We start from the raw sequence: 9,952 nt of genomic DNA, 5'->3' as shown, positions 1-9,952 counted from the left end.
GATACTCCATTCTTTAAAGAAATTTCTTTTTTGTTGTTGTTTACATTGGTATGAAATAAATTTCTGTTACCTGCAAACAAAAGAGCGTTGATGAATGCAGCTACAGGCATTATTGTATTATCTATGGTGTTAAAATCTTTTCTGATGATCGTTATCTGTAAAAGGCAGGTAGGAATGAGACTTCTCTGGTTATCCTTTTTATGTCGTTTTGACCTTCAAATTGTGTAATTGTATTACCTATTCAAAAATATTTAATTTAAAATTATTGTTGAAATAAGCTCTACATATAGTGATAGTATTTTCCACATCAAAATTCAGGACACCTCATTTAATACAGAGTGCAAAAACAGATCAGAATTTTAAAACTCAGGCTCAGGGCTTCCCTGCTGGCGCAGTGGTTGAGAATCTGCCTGTCAATGCAGGGGACACGGGTTCGAGCCCTGGTCTGGGAAGATCCCACATGCCGCAGAGCAACTAAGTCCGTGAGCTACAACTACTGAGCCTGCGCGTCTGGAGCTTGTGCTCCGCAACAAGAGAGGCCGCGACAGTGAGAGGCCCGTGCACCGTGATGAAGAGTGGCTCCCGCTTGCCACAACTAGAGAAAGCCCTCGCACAGAAAGGAAGACTCAACACAGCCAAAAATAAATAAATTAATTAATTTAAAAAAATACTCAGGCGCATGCACCTTAGCTAGAAGTTTTTTTTACGGTGCAGGATCATAGGGTATGCAATAAGATATATATTTCCTATGTTTAAGTAGGAATGACTGACAGTATGGCTTGGTATCCAGAGAGTAACTCAACCCCCCTCAATGGACCTCTTTGGGATGCTATGAGATCTCCTGACCTAGGAAAAATGCACAAATGCAAAACATACTCTCTTAAATGGTTCCTGCACCCTTTGAAGCCCATCCATGGCTGCCAATATATTACAACTTACAGGAGGTAAATTTACATACCTGAAATGACTAAATAATCATACGGTGGTATTAAACATCTTAGTTAGTAGAAATTGGGGACATAGAAGATACAGAAATAGAGCACACTATAGAAAAGAGCAAAGCCTACGTGGGAAACATACGGACACAGGACTAGCTGGAGCAAGAGTTTGCGTTAGCAAATTGAACAGAGACAGCACATAACACAGAGTCTGCGATTTGGGTACTCAATTAATAGCAATTATTATTGTTGTTAGGAAATAATAATTATTATTAGGAAAGGAAGATAAGGTCACATAGGTAAGGGGAGACCATATTCTAGAGGACCTGGAATGTCAGAGCAGTTAAGGCTTTACAAGTCATTGTATGTTTGCGCTGGAAAAGAACTTGATTCAATAAAACTATTTGGAACATGAAAAGAATAACTTGGAGAAAGTGAAGGGAAAATGGGTAGTAAGAGTATTTCATTGGGTTTTTTTTGTAGAACTAAAGATGAAAAGAACTTAAACAAGGGTGGTAGAGTGGAAATAAATAATATATTTGAGGGACTTAAAAAAAATGAAGAGACCTCGGGGGCTGATTAGTGATATACAGGGGATAAAGGAGAGGGGAAAGTCAGGGAAGATATATTTTTGATTTATTGTATTTTTATTATTTACTTATTATTAAATATTACTAAATTGATTTTCTATTTTATGGAACCTACAAGTGTTGCACTATGGGAATGTTTGCTCTGGGTAAAGGGTACAAACATTCTTGATTAAGCCGCCCACAGCTCACACCAAAACGAAGCTGAGATATGACGTGGGAGGGAATCAGGGGTTTCTCTTCAGCCATGAACAGCTTTTAACTGAATGTGTAGGCGGTGATAATGTTAAATGCACCACTCAAAATCACAGATTCTTTTTTACTCCTAAGGGATTACTATGGTATACATGCCAGCTACCAGCCACTTTCAGCTGGCATGCATTTCACAGCTTTGCTGTGTGGAGGAAATTTTTGCTGAAGTTCTCCTAGTAGAATCCGCAATGTTCTCCTATTGGGTTAAGCGCGATTCATGGTAGTTGGAGGTTTTCTTTCTCTCTGGATGATCACATTGGGTGCAGCTGCAGGAGCTCAGCCAGGAGAACAGGGAAAATAAAGTGGTGCTTCGTGGTTGCTAAGAAAAATGGGGGAAAAAATCCCACAGAAAGCTTTAGAAATCATCTCTAAGTCAAAATGTACTTCAGTCATAAGGTAGCTCAGTTAGTTGTCCTTGGCACACTGCAGAGTCAACAATGCAATGCTGGTCTTAATTTTTGGCTTTCAGAAGGTAGTGCCATACATAAGGGACGTGGGACAGTCAGAAAACAAGGCTTCTGATACCAGATTTCTAACTACGGAGAGGACCTTGAGCAAGTCAATTAATCTCTTGTTATTCAGCCTGCAGCAAGGTATCATTTCAGGAATAAATGAAATTTTGTTTTCAAAGCTCTTTGTAAATGTAAAGCACGAGGGAAAAACAAGGTATTTTTGGCGCTTTTTACTTTTGTTTTACCTGTGTTTTTCCTGACCCCCTGAGAATAAGATCTATGATTTAGACTTAATCAGTTTTTTCTTTTTTAAACAATAACTTCATACATATAGTAAAAATTTAATTATTACTTTTCAATGAAAGATGCCAGAAAGGAGAAAACTCTCCTGGAATGTGGTTGGCTAATCAGTAGGAGATACAGCCAGCAAATGGTGTTACGAAACCCAAATTTGGGTCCACCAGCCCAAAGCACAATAAAGCCAATCTACTGACATCAGATTATGGTGAAGGAAAGTACAGTGTTCATTGCAAGGCCAAGCAAGGCACATGGATAGCTACTGCTCAAAACTCCCGAATGGCTCTCAGGGAAGGATTTTTAAAGGCAAGGTGAGAAAGAGGGTCGAGGGCTGTCTGCTCAGCTTGTGGACATTCTTCTGATTGGTTGATGGGGAGGTAACAGGGTGATGTTACAGGGGTCAGTGTTATCAATCCTCAGGCTCCAGCATCTGGGGGCTACATGCTCATGGTCATCATGCAGTTAGCTTCTTCTATCTGGTGGGAGTTTTAGTATCTGCAAAACAACTCAAGGATATGGCTCAGGATATTATCTATAGCCCCTGAGGAGGAACTAAAGGTCCTTGACTTTGTTTTATGGCTGAACTATTATTATTTTGTTTTGCTTGACTGTTTTCCTTTGTTTCTGCAGGTGTTTTGGGGGATTTTTTGTTTGTTTTTTTCACTCCTCTGATTAAATTTGCTCTTTGGAATTCAGGGAAGACCTAGGAGGCTAAAGTTTTTTTACAAACTAGGGGAAACAGAGGGTCTGTCCCTGGGAAGACCCTGCAGGGTCTTGCTCTGTTTCAGTGGGTGTCCGGCTATCTTACTATTGCAGGAGTAGGAAGAAGAGAGAACTGGTTATCTTACTATTGCAGGAGTAGGAAGAAGAGAGAAGGTGGGGAGTAAGGAGAAGAAAAACATCTACTTGAATTTCTAACAATCTCCTGAAAAACACATGGAATTTAGTTTTTCATATTTGGTTATTTTTCTTTTATTACAAAATGCCAGTTCGATGTCCTGGACTCCAAAAGAAATAGGTACAGGGCAATAAAATTAATAATAGTATCCTGCTCATTATTATTTTACCATTTTAATGTTTTCTACCTTTTGGGATTTGGGGTGTTTTTTTTGAAGTTTTATAGTTGTTCTTATCTTTTTAATTACAATTATACCACATGGTTATGTTTCAGTTGTACTTATTTTTCAAGTACCATGATCTCTTAAGTGATGTCTGCTGAATTTTCAGTGTTAGTGGAAGTCATGGGTAATTTCTGCATTTCTTTCCCATACTCATTTATTCCTTCATTTAACAAATATATATGAAGGGCCTACTCCATGCTGGGCCCTGTGTTACACAGTGGTTATGGAGTGGGAAGCAAAACAGGCATAGTCCCTGTCCTCATACAGCTTACAGCCTAGTGGTGGACTTCTTGTTGGCCCCCAGTATCCATTATCCCCTTCTTCTTGAGAAATAAACCCCCAATTTGTTATGCTGAAGAATTTTAAGTAAATAGAAGTCATCATTCTTCCCCTAAATTTTAATATGCATCCTTTAAATTGAGAACATTTTCCTCCATGGCCAAAATAACATAATCACAGCTGATTATTAATAATTCCTTAACAGTATATCATATCTTAATACCCACCCACATTGACATCTCTCCACTTTTCTACACAATGCCATTTATAGGTGGTTAGTCCAAACCAGGATCCAATTGAGGACCACACATCACATCTAGTTGTTATGTTCCCTCAGTCTTCTTAAAATAAATTAGTCCCTATATTCATGATACTGAAATATTAAAGAGACAGAGACAGTGACAATTGTTCCAATTCCTCAGTCTGTCTGATTGCTTCCTCAGGGTATCATTTAGTTCATTTCTCTTTTCCTTGTAATTCCTGTAAAACTGGAAGTTATAACAAAAGGTCCAATTAGACTCAAACGTTTTTGGCAAGATTACATCACAGGTGGTACTGTGTACTTCAGTCACATCAAAAGGCACAGCATATTTGACTTCGGTACTGGGTTAAACTGATGACGGCCTGACTCCTCCACTATAAAGCTACTTTTTTCTCCTCATGGACAAAAAGGAATCTGTGTAGAGTTTTGGGGGGCACTTTATGGAGGTCCTTTTCTCATCAGCCATTTACCTAAAATAGTTTTAACACCAATTGCTAATCTTTGCTTGAACCAACATTAAAGAACTCATGACTTTTAACTGTGTTTATAACCTCCCCCACCTTGCATAAAGACCACATTTACCTTCCTGATTCCTGATGGAGGAAATAAAAGCATGAGGTCTGGAGCTTGAGCAACCACTTTGAACTGTGAGGTAGAAGCCACATGATGAATTCAGTGGAGCAGCTAGAGAGAAGGAACCTAGATCTCTTAGGATCATAGAGCTATCATACTAACCTTGATCTACCTATCTCTAAACTTCGTTTATATGAGAGAAAAATGAACCACTATCTCTTCCAGCCACTGTATTTTGGTTGGCAGTTGAACCAAATCTTAACTGATGCAACAAAGAAGATAATAAATAAGAAAATACATATATATTTACAATTTGGGGTAAGTTCTACTTAAAAAATAGAGTAGGAGAATAGAAGATAGTGGCTACTTAGATCAGGTGATGAGGAAAGGCCACTCCAAGGAGGTTAGAGTTAAGCTGAGAATGGAATGCTGAGAAGGAGCAAACCATGTGAGATGGTAGGGAGTCTCCTAAGGAGAGGAAACTGCATGTGAAAAGGGATGAGGTGGGAAAGGGCTTGCACGACAAGCTCAAGGAATTAAAAGGAGGCCACGTAGCTAGAGCTTAATGGCACCAGATGGGGTGGGACAGGTTAGTAGATGCCACATTACTCTGGATTAGTAGGCCATGGTGATGAGTTGCATTTCTTTCTCAGATGTTATGGTAAGAGTTGTAAGCAGGAGAATAAAATTGATTTATGTTGTTAGAAATTATTCTCACTGCTCTGTGGGGAACAGACAGAGGGTGTCAAAAGTGAAAACACCTGGGAAGTCCCTGGTGGTCCATTGATTAAGACTCGGCACTTTCACTGCCTGGGCCCAGGTTCGATCCCTGGTCAGGGAACTAAGATCCCACAAGCCTCGTGGCGCAGCCAAAAAAAAAAAAAAAGTGAAACCACCATCACCAGAAAAGAGACTATTTTGGAGGTCTGGGCAAGAGAAGCTAGTGGCTTGGGCTACTGTTGCACTGAGGAGGGGAAGGAGAGAAGAAATAAGAGATGGTTATGAGGGAGAAATGACAGAACTCCCTGATGGGTGGAATGTAAGAAGAGGAAGGAATCCGAAATAAAGCTTGGGATTCTGGCTTAAGCAACGCGTAAGTGGGTGAGCCTTTTTCTGAAGTGAGGAAGACTGGAAGAGGAACAGGTGGGAAGTGGGGAGAGGAGAGAAGTACATTAGAAAGGGGTGGGAAGTCAGGATTCCATTTTAGAACTTTTGAGTTCCAGATGTTGAAGCAGAGGTGTCAAGTAGGCAATTTAATATGAACACCTAGAGCATGAGAGCAATGTATGGTTTCCAGTGTTTTTAAAAATTCCCCAACCATAAATTACCACAGGTGATACTTTATTTTAAAAATATACTTCGGTCACTCAGTATTTAATCAAAAGAAAGAAACCATACTAATAAACCTATTTCCAGTAATATTAATTTATTAATAATTGTAGTTTCAAGCAGTGAATAACCAGAACCATGTTTACGTTTAGAAACAGGTGATAATGTCAGATTGTTCTAAATGTTAAGTTTGTTTGTTAGTTTGTTGGAAGTTGTAAGTTAAGTCTGTTAAGTTTATTCTAAATGTTGTAGTTTGTTTAAAGATTAAACCAAAAAAATAATTTGCTAAAAATTACTATTGAGTGTCATTTTGGTAAAAATGAAGTGATATAGTACTCTCAATTTTTATTTGTTTTACTTATGATATGCTACTGAAATAATGTTTTATTTAAAAGATCTGAATTAGGTAAAATATTGATTTAAAAACATTAATTTAAGCTCTCAAATGGTAAGAAACACATGATAGCAAAAATTTATTTTTAAAAGAAACTTCCAGAGTCATCCCAGGTTTAGACCATCTGTAGCACTTTTGCAATAATCATTAATATTTAAAAGGTTAACACAAAAGTTCCTAAATTATCAAAAAATAAATTGGAATATTTTATTTGGTATATTCTATCATTTGGTAAAATATACCAAATAAAATGAATGCTTATGTCCACTAAAAGACGTGTAAAGAATACTCATGAAAGCTTTATTCATAACATCTAAAACTTTAAAAATAAAAAACCAAATATCTATCAACAGTAGAATGGATAAATTCATGCAATGGAAGACTATACAGCAATAAAAAGGAACAAACTACTACTACACACAATAATGTGGATTGATCTCAGAGAACTGATGTTGAGCAACAGAAATCAGGCACTCACATACCAAAAACGCACAGTATGATTCTATTTATATGAAGATTAAGACAAAATCAAACTCTGTTGATAAAAATCAGAATAATGGTGGCTGGGTTGGGGTGGTATTGGCTGGGAACAGCTGGGGAGCAAAATTTGCCACCCCAAAAGGTCTCTCCGGTATGTGGATTATTTTGAGCTGAAAACAATCAAGGCCCAAAAGACTCAGGAAGAAATCTTTGACCTTCCCCTTAACTGCCTAAAGAATGTAGCTGGAGGACCTGTTCCAGGACAGGAGCGATCACCATAGATAACTGTAATATGAACTAGGTGTATAGACAGGGAAGAACCTAGCGAAGTCTGTCTGTTAAAATTCCTCTCTGTGTCCCATTGTCTCTGTATGGCCCAGCAAACATTTATTTACCAAACTTTTGCTTTTCCATCTCCCTGTAAATTGCATTCCACCCCCTTGAAGTCCCAAACCACTACTCCCAACATTCTCTTTTGTCTTTAGCTGAAGATGGTATTTAAGATGAGGGCTTCAGCCATTTTGAAGAGTTACTCAGTTTTTCTGGGCCTCTCCCATGTTAACATGTTATTAAACTTCTGTGTGATTTTCTCCTGCTAGTATGTCTCATGTCAATTTAATTCTTAGACCAGTCAGAAGAACCTAGAAAAATAGAGGAAAATTTCTTCCTTCCCAAAAATCAACTTGGTGGAGTCTTCTAGAATGCTGGGAATATTCTATACTTCGATATAGGTGGCAGTTACACAGGTATATATATACATGTAGAAATTAATGTACATGCACATGTATATACACATGCAGAAAATAAATTTTAAGATTAGTGCATTTTACCGTATGGATATTATTATTGTCAATATTTTCTAAATTCAGTAGTCAATTATTGTACATCCTCTAATAGATTAATTGAACTTTAAAAAAGGAATAGAACTACATATATGAATCAAATGAAATGATATCCAAACATATTAAGCAAAAAAAGCAATTTGTAGAGTAGTTTGTTTAGTATGATTCCACTTGTGTGTATGTTTTAGCAGATATATGTATGATTGTGTGTCCATGGACAATTTGTAAAACGATATACAGGAAATTGTTGGCAGTAGTTATCTCAGAATGCTGAGGTATGGGACTAGGCCTTGGGGTTTTTACATAGGCTGTCTTTTTATTCAGTCTATACTTTTTCATACTTTTTATATAATTTTTAACCTAATTTAAAAGATTTCATTAATCTTCTGTGTTTTCAAAATTGCATTAAGTTGAGCCACATGAAGTTGTCATTTTTATGTCAAAAAATGAGAGAAGGTCTTCCCTGGTGGCGCAGTGGTTGGGAGTCCGCCTGCCGATACGGGGGACACGGGTTCCTGTCCCGGTCCGGGAAGATCCCACATGCCGCAGAGCAGCTGGGCCCGTGAGCCATGGCCGCTGAGCCTGCGCGTCCGGAGCCTGTGCTCCACAACGGGAGAGGCCACAACAGTGAGAGGCCCACATACCGCAAAAAAAAAAGAGAGAATATTGACAGTTTCTCATAGTTAAATCTAATACAATGAACAGATATAAAGAGGTTATAAAAACCATTCATTTAGATATTACTAATTCGGAATTTGAAATAATCTGCATGTCAACATAAAGAGCATAACTCAAACCCAATATGATTTGAAAATATATTTGAGTTTAATATTGGTCACCTGAAAGTAATTTAATAACCCCTTTTTCAAACTGATGATAATTTGAATTGTTCACATGCTAATAATTTCTAACAGTTTCTGAACCTATATGGTAGTATTTCAAAAATATGATGAAATTTAAAATTGGAAAATCTTAGGTCAGATCTCATTATTTTACTGTCTCTCTGACCTAAGATAAGCTGCCTGATTGCTCTGGACCTCTTTTCTTTTCTTTTCTTTTTAATAACATGGAGAAAACAATACCTGACCTATAAGATTACTCAAAAGATTAATTCGTTGATGATTATAAAAGCACTTCGGGTACAAAACACTATCCAAATGTAATGATTATTGTTTTAAATGAGGAAAGGAAATAGCCCATATTTGCTTTGAAGAGATCGTTTGCAGTGCCCATACTGCAATTTATGGTACTCTAGATCAGTGCTTCCCAAATCATTGTTCTCAGGACCCCTTTACACCCTTTGTGATGTGGATTTTAGCTATTAACATTTACTGTAATATAAATTAAAACAGAAAGTTTTTACATATCTATTTTAAAATAATATTAATAGGGGCTCGTGCGCGGGAGTCCATGTGGGCGCCGGCGCGGCAGGAAGCAGCGCGGGGTTGCCATGGCGGAGCTGCAGCAGCTCCGCGCGCAGGAGGCGGTGGACTCTATGATGAAGAGCCTGGAGAGAGAGAACATCTGGAAGATGCAGGGCCTCACGTACTGGTGCAGCGCCGGCTGTTGTGAGGACAGCCAGGCGTCCATGCAGCAAGTGCACCAGTGCATTGAGCGCTGCCATGCACCTCTGGCTCAAGCCCAGGCCCTGGTGACCAGCGAGTTGGAGAAGTTCCAGGACAGCCTGGCCCGGTGCACTATGCATTGCAACAACAATGCCAAAGATTCAATAGATGCGGGGAGTAAAGAGCTTCAGGTGAAACGGCAGCTGGAGAGCTGTGTGACCAAGTGTGTGGATGACCACATGAACCTCATCCCAACCATGACCAAGAAGATGAAGGAGTCTCTCTCATCCATTGGGAAATAGATGTCTGCTATTGGCCATCGGGGCTGAAGGCAGGAATCTATTTAAAAAGAGGAATGGGGGTTCGGGTTTTCTAAGGAAAGTTTATGAATGAGGAAATTAAGGATGGCAGCAAGTTTAAGGCCTATGTCACTTGCCTCCGGACACTGGTTCCTTTGTGTTTGAATCATAGAAAGTGAAAAAAACTGGTGCTAAAATTTGGGTCAGAGATAGCACAGGAGAGTTTTTATGAGCCTGAATTTCAGGTGGCAAGTGCTTATCCTGGCAACAGGGAGTCTCCTT

The 9,952-nt window shown here is 38.6% G+C and overlaps 1 pseudogene; it reads left to right on the top strand.

The window, feature by feature from the left end:
* The first annotated feature begins 9,256 nt into the window (after positions 1-9,256).
* Positions 9,257-9,673, top strand: LOC132435429 (protein FAM136A pseudogene; annotated as a pseudogene).
* The last annotated feature ends 279 nt before the right edge of the window (positions 9,674-9,952 follow it).

The sequence above is a fragment of the Delphinus delphis genome, chromosome 12 (genome assembly GCF_949987515.2).
Source record: "Delphinus delphis chromosome 12, mDelDel1.2, whole genome shotgun sequence".
Taxonomy (NCBI): Eukaryota; Metazoa; Chordata; class Mammalia; order Artiodactyla; family Delphinidae; genus Delphinus; species Delphinus delphis.
The sequence above is the reverse complement of the archived record's forward strand: the minus strand, read 5'-3'. Positions and strand labels throughout refer to the sequence as shown.